Here is a 15,040-nt window from a genome sequence, read left to right on the forward strand (position 1 = left end):
AAAATTGCCCCCCAACCCACCCACCATCACCTTAAAAAAAAATCTGTAGTTACAGAGTTGCCAACTTTAATCTTGCTACATTAGACCACTTTCTAAAAAATCAGCATCTATCTGTTTTTACTATTATCTTGTACAAAAGAAGATATTTGAACATTAAAAATGTCAGAAGGGAATTCCCTGGCAGTCCAACGGTTAGGATTCCATGCTCTCACTGCCAAGGGCCTGGGTTCAGTCCCTGGTTGGGGAACTAAGATCTCATAGGTCCAGAGGCTCCTCCCCACCTCCTACCCCGCAAAATGAAGGAAAGACATCACCCCAGAGTAGAGTCTTTTAAATTGAATATATCTGGGGACTTCCCTGGTGGTTCAGTGGTTAAGACACTGCACTTCCACTGCAGGGGCAGGGGTTTCATCCCTGGTCAGGGAACTAAGATCCCACATGCTTCAAGGTGTGGCCAAAAATGAAAAAAAAAAAAAAAGCTTCTTAAAATGAATATGTTTGGCATCGAACAAAATTTACCACATTGACATTTTTTGTGTGTTTTGCTTTTTAGATGTATTTATTTATAATTGAAGGATAATTGCTTTACAATGTCGTGTTGATTTCTGACACATTGACTATTTTTCTCCTTTGATTATGGCACAGTGAAAAGTTTATCATCGCCAGGATTTGGACATTGGTAGCTGGATATTGGAAAATGTTCTGAGTTTTGCAGGCAGAGGGGAGCAGAGTTGAGGACAGATAGCACGGTCTATTCAACTAACTTTAACAAACTAACTTTAAAGAACTAAGTTTAACATACCCTGGATAAAGAGGTGACTGGCTTGGCATGGCTGACCCCTTCCTAGCAGCGTTTTGTCCAGAACTGGCCTTCTCCGCAGAGATCCAGATGTCAATGAGGACCTGGATTCATGAAGCCACATTGGATATAATGGTTGGTATGTGGATCTGAGAATCAGGAGAGGGCCAGGTTTCAATCTCAGTGTTATCACTTTTTTTTAAATTAATAGCTTGGACAACTTACTTCTTAGTTTCCCTGACTGTAAAGTAGGAATGTTTTAGGTTGAATTTCTCATAAATAGACCTGAAGAGTAGGATTCGTGTGAAAGTTATGTATTTGTAAGTGTTTCCAGCAGAAACCCACAGGGAAAGTAGATGGTGGGACCCGGTTCTGTGGCCTCAGGGCCTCAAGGATTAAGGGCTCCTGGGGAAGGTCTGTAAACTGCCAGGCAGAGGACAGGCCACCAAGAGAATTAGACTAGGGAGCTTGTGTGCAGGGAAGTGGTCAGGAAATCCAAGGGATGTAAAATGGGGGCAGCGCCAACTAGGGGATAATATTCATACTTAGCACCTCATTTAGTGGTTGTGCTTGGCACTTAGTCACTTGGTAATTTAAAAAGAAAGACAAGGCAGAGAAGAAGAAGAGGAGGGGGAGGGGAGACAAGTAGGGAGGAGGGAGGAGGAGGAAGAGGAGGAGGGGGAGGACGAAGGGGGAGGACGGGGAGCAGGCAGTCTGGGGAGTGCTGACGTCCTGTGTAGCTGTCATTCTTAAAAGGAAGATGCAGCACTGGCCAGGCTCAGACTTTATCTTTTTTTTTCAACCTCTTGGCCATATCTCATGGCATTTGGGATCATAGGTCCCTGACCAGAGGTTGGACCTTTGCCCCCTGCAGTGGAAGTGCAGGTCTTAACCACTGGACCATCAAGAAAATCCCCCAAACTCATGTCTTAACTCTTCATGACCAAAGTACAAAGCCAGGGGTAACCCATGCGGGCTAAATCAGGCCTCCTCTCCTCGAGTCTTTTTTTTTATTCTGTGTTTAAAGGTCACACTCCATTTACAGTTATTACAGATATTGGCTATATTCCCCATGTTGTACAATACATCCTTGAGCCTAACATATCCAAGGGTTTGATTGTCCTGCTCCCCAACTCCTATATTACCCCTCCCCCAGCTGGTAACCATGTTTGTTCTCTGAATCTGTGACTCTGCTTCTTTTCTGTTACATCCACTAGGTTGTTGTGTTTTTTATTTTATTTATTTATTTATTTTTAATTTAAATTTATTTATTGTAATTGGAGGCTAATTACTTTACAATATTGTATTGGTTTTGCCATACATCAACATGAATCCACCACGGGTATACACGTGTTTGCCATCCTGAACCCCCCTCCCACCTCCCCCCCCTTACCATCCCTCTGGGTCATCCCAGTGCACCAGCCCCAAGCATCCTATATCCTGCATCGAACGTGGACTGGCGATTTGCCAGAGTCCAGCTCCAGCAGCCAGGGATTCAACCTGAAGGGGTGAGTGGTGTCAGCGAGAAACTGAGGCAGCCTCTCAGTTTTCTTGGACTGCCTGTTTATTTCAAGCTTATGATTCTCTTTTATACTTTTACAAAAGCATTAGGCCAGAGGTTTGATATTTTTAGTTCCCATTGACCTAGGTTTATTTTTCTCCAAAAATCATTGTTGCCCCTCAAAAGGAGTTCCTTCCTCAGCGATCCTCTTATCTACTTCTTCTCATGTGTCCTTGTGAATACACTGTAACTCATGCTAATGTCTGGGCTGCATAGCGCATTCCTCAGTTTAATTCTCATCTTTCTAAGTCCTGTTTGCCCCTAGTATCCTAAGCTCAGTATTTCTTAGACAGGGCTTCTAGCTAATAATATCTCTAAAGTCCCTAATGTCTATAAGCTATAGTAGAATGTGCCAACATTACAACATTCCTGAAGTCTTTAGCTTCTAACTATTTTAATTATTCCTAAGCCCTAAATTCATCAAACTCTTTTGCCATAAACACCTTCCTCACAAATAGGCTTCAGATAGCAATCCCTCCCATGGTCTCAAGCTGCAGCCTCTGTGCTCACCCTGGAACACTCTTCTGCAAAAGTCCTTGAACAAATGTCGATGATTAACTTTATGAATTATTCTTTGAGCACAGCTGCAGAAGGCTTTATGCCTTCTCATGCTCCTCTCAAAAACAATATGCACCTTGAGCATTCTCTTCAGTCAACTCAGCCTAGGAAAGGAAAAAACAAGTCAGAATCACAAAACCTCACTCCTTCATTCCAGGTCTGTGCCTACAGAACAAAATGAGGGGGTTTAGGGCCGTGCCTCCATTTTGCCAGTAATGCCTAACGTGGCTCCCGACAGCAATTCGTTTCTTATATGATATTATACATGTTTCAATGCCATTCTCCCAAATCATCCCACCCTCTCCCTCTCCCACAGAGTCCAAAAGTCCGTTCTATACATCTGTGTCTCTTTTGCTATCTTGCATACAGGGTTATCGTTACCATCTTTCTAAATTCCATATATATGTGTTAGTATACTGTATTGATGTTTTTCTTTCTGGCTTACTTCACTCTGTATAATAGGCTCCAGTTTCATCCACCTCATTAGAATTGATTCAAATGTATTCTTTTTAATGGCTGAGTAATACTCCATTGTGTATATGTACCACAGCTTTCTTATCCATTCATCTGCTGATGGACATCTAGGTTGCTTCCATGTCCTGGCTATTATAAACAGTGCTGTGATGAACATTGGGGTACACGTGTCTCTTTCAATTCTGGTTTCCTCGGTGTGTATGCCCAGCAGTGGGATTGCTCATAAAGCAGTTCTATTTCCAGTTTTTTAAGGAATCTCCACACTGTTCTCCATAGTGGCTGTACTAGTTTTCATTCCCACCAACAGTGTAAGAGGGTTCCCTTCTCTCCACACCCTCTCCAGCATTTATTGCTTGTAGACTTTTGGATAGCAGCCATTCTGACTGGCGTGAAATGGTACCTTATTGTGGTTTTGATTTGCATTTCTCTGATAATGAGTGATGTTGAGCATCTCCTCATGTGTTTGTTAGCCATCCATATGTCTTCTTTGGAGAAATGTCTATTTAGTTCTGTGGCCCATTTTTTGACTGGGTCATTTATTTTCCTGGAATTGAGCTGCAGGAGCTGCTTGTATATTTCTGAGATAAGTTGTTTGTCAGTTGCTTGATTTGCTATTATTTTCTCCCATTCCGAAGGCTGTCTTTTCACCTTGCTTAGAGTTTCCTTTGTTGTGCAGAAGCTTTTAATTTTAATTAGGTCCCATTTGTTTATTTTTGCTTTTATTTCCAGTGTTCTGGGAGGTGGGTCATAGAGAATCCTGCTGTGATGTATGTCGGAGAGTGTTATGTTCTCCTCTAGTAGTTTTATAGTTTCTGGTCTTACGTTTAGATCTTTAATCCATTTTGAGTTTATTTTTGTGAATGGTGTTAGAAAGTGATCTAGTTTCATTCTTTTACAAGTGGTTGACCAGTTTTCCCAGCACCACTTGTTAAAGAGATTGTCTTCAATCCATTGTATATTCTTGCCTCCTTTGTCAAAGATAAGGTGTCCATAGGTGCGTGGATTTATCTCTGGGCTTTCTATTTTGTTCCACTGATCTATATTTCTGTCTTTGTGCCAGTACCATACTGTCTTGATGACTGTGGCTTTGTAGTAGAGCCTGAAGTCAGGCAGGTTGATTCCTCCAGTTCCATTCTTCTTTCTCAAGATTGCTTTGGCTATTCGAGGTTTTTTGTATTTCCATACAAACTGTGAACTGCTTCTGTTTTGTTACATCCACTAGGTTGCTGTATTTTTTAGATTCCACATGTAAGTGATATCACACAGTATTCGTCTTTCTTCATCTGACTTCCTTCACTTAGTATGATCATCTCTAGTTGCATCCATGTTGCTGCAAATGGCAAAAGTCTTGTTCTTTTTTATGGCTGAGTAGTATTCCATTGTTGGAGAAGGGCATGGTAACCCACTCCAGTATTCTTGCCTGGAGAATTCCATGGACAGAGGAACCTGGCAGGCTGCAGTCCATGGGGTCACAAAGAGTCAGACACAACTGAGCAACTGACACACACACAGTATTCCATTGTACCACTGAATATTCTTTTGAATCTTAAAGAGAGCATTCCTCCCACTGGTAGGTGGAGGCTGTGTAGCCCTATCCAAATTCCCTTTCCTCGCTGGCACCCCTGTTCTCTAGCTGCAGCTAACTTTTGGCTCAGAGATGCCTGCCCCCTGCATGAGAAGGTGGGTGCCCCCCACACAAGCCATGAACAGGCTGATGTAGTTTAAATAAACAAGCCCAGCTCCCCTGCCCCAAGGTGGATGCTGTGGCTCCAGGGTTTCTGTGAGCAGGCTGAGGCTGGACTTTGGCTGAACTCTCATCTTCATGGGCCTTTAGTCCCTGGCCCTATCCTGCCTCCCTTCATCTCTTACAGGTTTTTCCTGAGATAACAACCTCAATAAATCACAGGCACAGGACATCCTCAGCTCCAGCTCTGCTTTTAGGGAAGTCAGTCAAAGATAAATGGTTTAGGAGGAAGAGCTGTCAGAAGAACCAAGTCTTAGAGCCCTTACTCACTGGATGATCTTAGGTTAAGATACTTAATTTCTGGGTCCTGGTTTCTTTTTTAAAAATGTCAAGGTATAGTCGATTTGTAATGTTGTGTTTATTTTTTTTTCTGTACAGCAAAGTGACTGTACAGCAAATGTATCTTCATATTCTTTTTCATTACGGTTTGTCGCAGGGTATTGAATTGTACAGTAGGACCTTCTTGATTATCCATCCTGTATACAAGAGTTTGCATCTGCTAACCTCAAACTCTCAATCCCTCCCTCCCCTACCCCATCCACCTTGGCAACCACATCTGTTCTCTATATCTGTGTGTCTGTTTTTGTTTTGTAGATATGTCATTTTGTATTATATTTTAGATTCTGTGTATAAGTGACATTAGACAATATTTGTCTTTATCTGACGTACTTCCCTTAGAATGATCATCTGGGTTCATCCATGTTGCTGCGGATGTCATTTTATTTTATTTATGGCCGAGCACTAGCCTACTGTGTATTGCACCATGTCTCCATCTATTCGTCTGTCGACGGACATCTAGGTTGCTTCTGTGTCTTGGCTATTGTAAATAGTGCTGCTGTGAACATAGGGGTGCATGTATCTCTTTGAATTATACTTTTGTCTGAATATATGCCCAGGAGTGGTGTTGCTGAATAATATAGTAGTTATATTTGTAGTTTTTTGAGGAACCTTCGTACTGTTCTCCATAGTGGCTGCTCCAACTTGCATTCTAACAGTATAGGGAGGGTCCCCTTTTCTCCTCACCCTCTCCAGCATTTCTTGTTTGTAGACTTTTTATTGATGTGGGCCCTAGCTACTTTATCTGTTCATTCATTCACTAATGTACATTGGGCTCATCATGTGACCTACTTGCAAGACAGTTAAGAAATTACAAGGCAATGGCACCTCACTCCGGTACTCTTGCCTGGAAAATCCCACGGATGGAGGAGCCTGGTGGGCTTCAGTCCATGGAGTCACTAAGAATCAGACACGACTGAGCGACTTCACTTTCACTTTTCACTTTCATGCATTGGCGAAGGAAATGGCAACCCACTCCAGTGTTCTTGCCTAGAGAGTCCCAGGGTTGGGGGAGCCTGGTGGGCTGCCATCTCAGGGGTCGCACAGAGTTGGACATGACTGAAGCAACTCAGCAGCAGCAGCAGCAGCATGATTCATTGCAACTATAATATGAATGCCCAATATTAACTGTAAGGCTCAAAAACGTAAGGCTTACTTTAGGGGTGTACTCCTACCACCCACCACCATTATAGCACTTAACACCATACACTCTTAAGATTCACGTCCCCCAAGGGAGAGAGGAGTATATTTTCCTCCACCCTAGAAATGACTATATTTCTTCAAATCTGAAATTCTGTGAAGTGTAAGATACATTATTATCATATATACAATTGAGAAAGAAAATAAAAGCCCTGTCAATGAAATTAGGAGACACTGACTCCTTACCACTTGGAATTTTTATTTTGTATTGATTGATAGAGCTGTTTTCAGTTCAGTTCAGTTCAGTCGCTCAGTCATGTCCAACTCTTTGAGACCCTATGGAGTGCCACATGCCAGGCCTCCCTGTCCATCACCAACTCCCGAAGTTTACTCAAACTCATGGCCATTGAGTCAGTGAAGCCATCCAACCATCTCATCCTCTGTTGTCCCCTTCTTTGCCTGCCTTCAATCTTTCCCAGCATCAGGGTCTTTTCAAATGCGTCAGTTCTTCATATCAAGTGGCCAAAGTATTGGAGTTTCAGCTTCAGTATCAGTCCTTTCAATGAATATTCAGGACTGATTTCCTTTAGGATTGACTGGTTGGATCTCCTTGCAGTCCAAGGGACTCTCAAGAGTCTTCTCCAACACCACAGTTCAAAAGCATCAATTCTTCAGCGCTCACCTTTCTTTATAGTCCAACTCTCACATCCATACACGACTACTGGAAAAACCATAGCCTTGACTAGATGGATCTTTGTGGGCAAAGTAATGTCTCTGCTTTTTAATATGCTGTCTAGGTTGGTCATAACTTTTCTTCTAAGAGCTGTTTTAGACATATTTTATTTCCATCACTTTATTTTGAAATTTTTCAACCATACAATTAGTTTTTGTATGTGGTATGAAGTAGGGGTTGGGATTCATTTTTGTTTTCTTATAGATATCCATTGTTTCAACACCATTCGTTGAAAAAGATGTTCTTTTCTTTCTGGATTTCTTTGGCCTTTTAAATAAACTTATTTAGACATAGATTTTATCATATATCCCTCTTGCATTTATGTAGGAGAATATATTTGTTGATTCATGCATATATATCATGTGTATATATGATACATATTACACATATATACACACCATGTATGTAGATATATATATATGAGTAATAAAATTTACAACTGTAGTCTTATTTTTCTGAACCGCTTGTCAGTCCATCCACAATCTTTGTGTGACTATTTTTCCATATATTATTCTCTAAGACATGAAGAATATCACATATTCAGGATCTCTTTAGAAAGTACTCCACTTTTATCTCTAGAATTTTTTCCCAGTGACCTCACACCCCTTTTGCAAGTTTTGATTTTGGTGCTTTCTAGATCCCTGGGTTGGGAAGAACCCCTGGAGAAGAGGATAGCATCCCACTCCAGTATTCTTGCCTGGCGAATTCCTCAGACAGAGGAGCCTGGGGGGTTACCGTCGGTGTGGTCACAAAGAGTCAGACACAACTGGGCAACTGATACTTCCACTTTCTTCAGATCCTACCAGAGGGGTCGATGGAAAAGTTTGTGAATTTGAAAAATAAAAGGTTAATCCAGCATCATGTATCCAGTGCCCAGGCCTGTGCCTGCCTACCAGATGACCATCAGTAAGTATTTCTTGAATAAGTAAATTGATTTTTTTTTTTAATCTTAAAAACTCCTCTGACCTGCTGTGTTCTCCTGTTTGGTAGTTCTGGCGTATAAAAATATACTGTCATCATGCTTTCCAAGTCCCGAACCATCTGCTTACTAACTATGAAACTGTACTTGGGAACACCCACATTACCTTATTATTTGTGTTCTTGGATTTTCCTAGAGGCACCCTCAAGAATGAAGGAAAAGACGCACCAAATGTAGGTGTTTCCAAAGTAAATTTAAACAGTGCTTTTGAGGAGCTAATGCTCAACGTGGCCTGGGAGGCAGGCTTCTCTGTTAATACCTAAAATGTTGGTGCAGTTAAGTTCTGCGATTGTGTATGCCATTTACTCCCATCTGAAGCAGTTCCAAAGTATATTTGATGCATTTAAATAGTACTTTAAAGAAAAATACATTTCCAGTCTCATAACCACTAAGGATAAAATGTATTTGTTCCATCAGTATCCTTTATTACTTTAAACTCAACTTATTTTTTTCATTTTTGGCCACACTTTGAGGCATATAGGACCTTAGTTCCCTGACCAGGGGTTGAATCCTCACCCCCTGCATTGGAAGGCGGAGTCTTAACCACTGGAGTGCAGGGCAAGTCCTCAGCTTATTTAAACATGATATTTAAACCAATACATTGTCCATCAAAGCCCTTGAAATATTCCGCATTGACGTCTATCTAGGACAGTGACTCGATGTCGGGTTACATATAATAGTGATGGTGGCTACTGGGTCCTTCTACTGTATAGATACCTTGAAGAATAATTTTATTTGAATATAAAAAATCCAATAGGCCTCATCATATTTATGGCAGGATTTCCCCCAAAATACTGGGTGTTTCAAAAAGAAATGACCTAGTCAATTTCCTGGTTTGGATAGTACACCATAGTTACGTCAGACATAACTTTGAGGGGCAGCTTGGGGAAGGGTGCCTGGTACTTCTGAACTGTTTTTTAAATTGTTGGTTTACTTCTGGCTGTGCTGGGTCTTCACTGCCGTGCTCGCTGTCTCTAGCTGCGTGAACGGGGGCTGCTCTCTTCTTGCGGTGCAGGGACTTCTCATTGCAGTGGCTTCTCTTGTGGAGCGCGGGCTTTAGAGCACAGGCTTATCGGTTTAGTTGCTCTGAGGCATGTGAGATCTTTCCAAACCAGGGATTGAACCTGTGTCTCCTATGCTGGCAGGCAGATTCTTACCACCAAGGGAGTTCCTCTCTCTCCTATTTTTGCAACTTCTTCTGAGACTTTTCTTAGTTCAGGTGGCTTGTATATAGCAGAAATTTATTTCTTACAGCTCAGGAGGCTGGAACTCTGAAATCACAGGGCTGGCATGATCTGGGTCTGTGAGAGGCCTCCCTTGGGTTGTATCCTTATGCAGCAGATAGGCCACAAGCCCGCTGTCTGGCCTCTTACGCCACTAATCCCATCTATGAAGGTTCCAGTCTCATGACCTAACTTACCTTCTAAAGCTATCACATTGGGGATTATGGCTTCAATATATGAATTTTGGTGAAGCAAATATTTAGTCCATAACAAGACTATAACAATTTCAAAATAAAAAATTTTAAAAAGAAGTGATCTTTTTTGGATCACTATATCTTAGCTTTCTGATTGGAAATTGATTTTTATGCCATCAAGAAGAAAAAGAGAAATTGCCCCTTGGAAAAAGTATCTCTGCATTGCTCTTACTAATTTTTTTCACTTTTGTGCACAAAGCATAATGCTTTAAGCTTTAAAGATTTGTTTTTTAAAAATCCCACTTAAAAAAAATCCCACTTAACTTGAAAGTGAAAATGATTGTTACTTCTGGAGAGTGGAATAAGGAAGAACTAATTTTCATTTCTGTCATTTCTTTACTTGATAGAATATGATATAATAAATTTTTATTGCTTTAATAATTTGGGGAGGGAAACTTAGACTTTTCTTGAATAGCTCTAAGACTCAAATTACCCAGTGAAAATGTTCCTGAGTATTCCTCATTATCAGAGGGAAACCTTATTCCATTTTTAGTGGTCTTGAACTTTATGTTTTGGGAATAACTTCAGCATGGGAATAAATTTATACATCAAAACTATTTCTACTACTCTGATAAATAAAAGCAAACTACTGAATTAAAACTGAATCTTCGCATGCTTTTCCCCAAGCAGTCTACATTTTTTCATAAAGGATTAAATAGTTATTAAAACTTCATAAAGCATCATTTTTATTTTTTTAAGATCAAAATATATCATTCTCCAGTCACAGCTCTCATACACTATAAATAATTTTATGTATCCAGCTGTGATATTACTGAAAATATTGAAAGAGCTTAATAATTTTTGACTGTAGGGTAGATTGCATTTCTTCCAAACTTTGGTTGTTGGATTTTTTTAACATCCAGATATGCTTGTGTGTGAGTGTGTTAGTCAGTCAGTTGTGTCCAAGTGTTTGTGACCCCATGAGCTCTAATTCGCCAGGCTCCTCTGTCCATGGAATTCTCCAAGCAAGAATACTAGAATGGGTAGCCATTCCCTTCCCCGGAGAGTCTTCCTGACCCAGGGATCGAACCCAGGTCTCCTGCATCGCGGGCAGATTCTTTACTGTCTGAGCCACCAGGTATACTTTACTTATTTATATATTTGGCAGCACCACTTGGCATGTGCGATCTTAGTTCCCCAGCCAGTGATCAAACCCACACCCCCTGAAGTGGAATCGCAGAGCCTTAACCACTGGGCTGCCAGGGAAGTCCCAGTAACAGATGCTGTTAAATAAAGAGATTCTGAGTGGCAAGGTAGCACTGTGTAGCACAGGGGACCATATTCAGTATTCTGTAATGAACCCTGATGGAGAAGAATATGTATGTATATTACATATACATTCCTTTTATATTCACAGGTGAACATATATGTATGTAGATCTGAATCACTTTGCTATACACCAGAAACTAACACCACATTGTAAATCAACTATACTTCAAATTAAAAAAAACAAGGTCTTGCCTCGTGGTCCAGTGGTTAAGAGTCCACCTTCCAACTCAGGGGACACGGGTTTGATCCCCAGTCAGGACCACTAAGGCTGGGTGCTGCAACTAGAGAAGCCCAAAGAGGCAATGACTAGCCAGTGCAGCCAACGTGAAAGATAAAAACAGTTTCTGGGATCACGCCTGTGCTTGACACACTCCCTGGCTTTTGGTCACGTTCATCTCCTTTGTTTTCCTCTGCTTGGGATATGGTTGTAACTCTCATTTATTTCTTCCCCAGCATACTAATGGCCAGTTGCTGATTAGCTAATGGGCTCCAGCATGATTCAGTAAATAGAATGAAATCCTTAGCAATGGGCTTAGTCAGTCTAACTCAATAGGAAATATTGGTCCGTTGGTGACTGGTAGTTAATCCTCCAGTAAACAACTGTCTCTGTAGGGAGACACCTAGACCCAGCGTGACCTGCAGTAGAATTAGGGGGAACAGGTTGATTAACGATGTTTTGTTAGTTTCAGGTGTATAGCAGAATGATTCAGTTAAACATATACATGCATCTATTCTTTTCCCATTTAGGTTATTGCAGAGTATTAAGCAGAATCCATGTGTTACAGAATAGATCCTTGTTGGTTATCTATTTTAAATACAGCAATATATGCATGTCAGTCCCAAGCTTGCAATCTGTCCTGACCCCCAACACTTGAAAGGCATTTTTAAAAGCAAGATTGCCCAGCACAATTTTTGAAAGTTGTGTGGGCATTTGGATACATGGAGAAGGTTAAATATAATTAATTCCTGGAACAAGTGTGCTATCTATATAGTAGTTTAATATCAAAGTTAATGCACCAAAGCCAATGGACTCATTATTTGAAAGCTCTCATCCAAATCTTTCCTTTTTCACCCATTGCTATTTTCCCAGAAGTTTTTAAAACTGCAAGTCCTAACAACAGCAGGTGATTATATATGCTGTCTGGCTTAAAGAGTAAATCAATTTTGCTTGTAATTCCCCCCAGAAATCTATATGACAGGGAACTCTGTTTTACACTTTTTTTTTTTTCCATAATGGCAATAAATAGCACAAGATAACTGATATGAAACCAACTATTTAAAATCTACCTGCTTAGGTGACTTCCCTGGTGGTCCAGTGGTTAAGACTTCGCCTTCTAGTTCAGGAAGTGCGGGTTGGATCCCTGGCTGGGGAGCTAAGACCCTACATGCCTCAGGGCCAAAACACCAAATATTGCAAAATCCATGAAGACTTTAAAAATGGCCCACATCCTGGGGGCAGTCCTGATTACAGTGGCTCTTGCGGTGCCTTGAAGAGAAAAGAACAACATGAGCATGAAGGGTCTCGAAATTCAGCAACAGAAAAAAACAAGATTCTTATGGACCTTCCTGCCTGCTGTAACCATTGTGGAAGTTTGGAGGCCTGGCCCCCTCCTACCCTACGTAAGGAAAGGTGTTTGTCCTACTCTTCTCCTGCCTCATATACAGAATGTTTATGTGCCTCATCCAATCAGCAAACAACTCGCAAGACCCCATCCCATTGCTTTGTCCCCAGCTATTAAAGCAGACTAAAGACCCCCATCTGAGAGTTCCTCTCCCCCATTATCAGGAAGCCGGCTTGCTGTACTCTCAGTGATTCCCCACCCCCACCTCGCTCTAATAAACTTTATTCTTCTTTCAAAGAAAAATGGTCCACATTTAAAATAAAATCTACTTGCTTAGATATTCCCAGTTGAAAAAGCAAACATTTTTCAAGAGGGACCTAGAACCTATAAAGTAAATTTTCTGCGTGGGTTCTTAATGGCTGTGCCTATTGACAAATACGTGTTTTCCCAAATCAGCTGTTGGGGGTGGGGGTGAGGTGGGCTGCGCATGCTCTGTGTACAGAGGCATTTAGAAAGAGCAAAGTCTTGTTTGCCGTCTAAACATGCCACTCCACTGGGGCAGGTTAGAAATTATATTTGCATGTGTATTGCAGATACCTGAGTAGTAGGTACGTTGTGAGAGGAAAAAAAAAAAACACCTGAATACTTGTTACATGATATTTTGACAAATATGGGTTGTCTCTGGCTTGGATGCTAGATCCAGGCCACTGTAGAGAAGAATATTAGGTTCAGGTACTAGTCTTTTCTCATATATATTTATTTTTGGCCACACAGGTCTTAGCTGCGGCCTGCAGGATACTCAATCTTTGTTGGCGAGTGTGGGATCTTTGCTTGTGGCGTGCGAGCTCTTAGTTGGGCTGTGTGTGGGATCTAGTTCCCTGACCCGGGATCGAACCTGGGCCCCCTGCATTGGGAGCACAGAATCTTAACCACTGGACCACCAGGGAAGTCCCAGGCTTTTGCAGTTTTGAGGGTCCTCTTGAAGAGAGAAAACATACAATTATGAATACAAAATTAGGCAAGAAATGGAAAGGCATTGGTAGGACCCCCACTGAGCTTTTGGAAGGGCCTGTGCAATAGAGGGGCTTGTGGCCGTGACCTTCGTGGTAAGTAGACCTCTGAGTCTACAACCAACAGCACTAGAATGTCAGCTCCAGAGGTCAGGGATTTCTTTTTTCTTTATTAAAGTACAGTCGATTTACAGTATTTCAAGGTAACAATAAAGTGATTCAGTTACACAAACATGCATGCTAAATCACTTCAGTCACGTCCTACTCTTTGCGACCCCATGGACTGTAGTCTGCCAGGCTCCTCTATTCATGGGATTCTCCAGGCAAGAACACTGGAGTGGGTTGGTGTGCCCTCCTCCTGGGATCTTCCCAACCCGGGGATTGAACCTGCGTTTCTTACGTCTCCCTGCATTGGCAGGTGGGTTCTTTACCACTAGCATCACCTGGGAAGCCCTCAGTTATTCATACGTGTGTGTGTGTGTGTGTGTGTGTGTGTGTGTTTATGTGTGTATGTCTATATATATGAGGAATCCAGGGCACAGAGAGTTTAAGTTAGTTGCCAAACGCCACACAGCTAGAAATGACGGATCTAGGATGCAAAGCCAGGTGTTCTGGCTTCAGAATCTGTGCTTCTGACTACACACCTGCCTCTCAGATAAGGCTCAGGGAGATCAAGGGGCCAGCAATAGTTAAAATGGGCCAGCTTTTGTTCATGTCCAAAGTAGGTCCAAGCCTCTGGCATTTGCTTGCGGTATGCAGTCCTTAGATACTGCAAATATTGACTGCTCACTAGCAAGAGAGACAAACGTGTCTGTTTAGTCTCTATTAGAACCCAGACTTGGTTCAACCATATGAAGAAAGGAAGAACTGAGTTGAAATCACTCTGTCAACCTGCTTGAAAAAATGGCAAAAAGGCTGAGTGTCTTTCCTTTCAAAACCAGTGATTTCCAGGGTTCAAAGGTGTCACTGAAAGGTGTGTGGGGTCCAGCTGCTTGCCGCTCAAAAGCCAATAAACAGGCCAGGTTGGTGGAAAGGAAAGAAAAGAAGTGAAAGTTGCTCAGTCGTGTCCAACTCTTTGCAACCCCATAGACTATACAGTCCATGGAATTCTCCAGGCCAGGATACTGGAGTGGGTAGCCTTTCCCAGCTAAGCCACCCAGTTTGCTTTATTTCAGATGCTGGCAACTGGGGAAGGGGGGAGGGTGGACATCTGTCCCAAAGCTGACTCTCTCCTTCATCCCTTGATCCCCAGGCAACCTGTGGGGCAAGAGCTTTTATACCCAGAGTGCAGGGGTGGGGGTTCCATGCAGAAACAGCACAGTCATCTCTGACAGTCATCTTGAAACTGGTCATCGATGGTCTGACCAGCGTCCTCTTGCTTTAGGTACAGTTAATCTT

The 15,040-nt window shown here is 41.9% G+C and overlaps 1 non-coding gene across 1 annotated transcript; it reads right to left on the reverse strand.

Moving 5' to 3' along the window:
• Positions 1-13,506: 13,506 nt before the first annotated feature.
• On the reverse strand, positions 13,507-13,579 carry TRNAG-CCC (transfer RNA glycine (anticodon CCC)). The gene has a single exon. It is a non-coding gene; the product is annotated as a tRNA-Gly (tRNA).
• Positions 13,580-15,040: the final 1,461 nt, after the last annotated feature.

The sequence above is a fragment of the Ovis canadensis genome, chromosome 19 (assembly GCF_042477335.2).
Source record: "Ovis canadensis isolate MfBH-ARS-UI-01 breed Bighorn chromosome 19, ARS-UI_OviCan_v2, whole genome shotgun sequence".
NCBI lineage: Eukaryota > Metazoa > Chordata > Mammalia > Artiodactyla > Bovidae > Ovis > Ovis canadensis.